This window comes from Priapulus caudatus, unplaced genomic scaffold (genome assembly GCF_000485595.1).
Source record: "Priapulus caudatus unplaced genomic scaffold, Priapulus_caudatus-5.0.1 Scaffold1619, whole genome shotgun sequence".
Lineage (NCBI taxonomy): Eukaryota > Metazoa > Priapulida > Priapulimorpha > Priapulimorphida > Priapulidae > Priapulus > Priapulus caudatus.
In genome coordinates this window covers 5,085-5,612 of record NW_014578680.1, presented here as the reverse complement: position 1 = coordinate 5,612, position 528 = coordinate 5,085, and positions in this window count along the sequence as shown.

The window sequence follows — 528 nt, the reverse complement described above, 5'->3', positions numbered from 1 at the left end:
CGCAAACTCTTTTTGCCGGGGATGTTATAACAGAACTAATCACTATCATCGTAGAATTACAAAATTTCTCAAAAGCGGCTGTCGGTACTAGCAAACCAGAGTAGTCGGAGCCGGATTTAGGACTGGGCAAGCCGGGCAGTTGTCCAGGGGCGTCCACAACCAGAGGCCTCCACTTATTTCATGAAAAAAACATTTACTTTATGGATGACTGTTAAACTACTATATATGTCTTGTCACCTTTTAGTTTTTAGTATTCTAAGGTAGGGTACGTGGGCCTCCACTATTGAAGGCTGCCCAGAGGCCTCCACATGTGTAAATCCGGCCCTGAGAGTAGTTCTAATAACCAGAGTACCTAAGTAGTAAGAATAACCAGTATCTATAAGTAGTAAGAATAACCAGTATCTATAAGTAGTAAGAATAACCAGTATCTATAAGTAGTAAGAATAACCAGTATCTATAAGTAGTAAGAATAACCAGTATACTGGTTATTCTTACTACTTATAGATCCTATAAGTAGTAAGAATAACC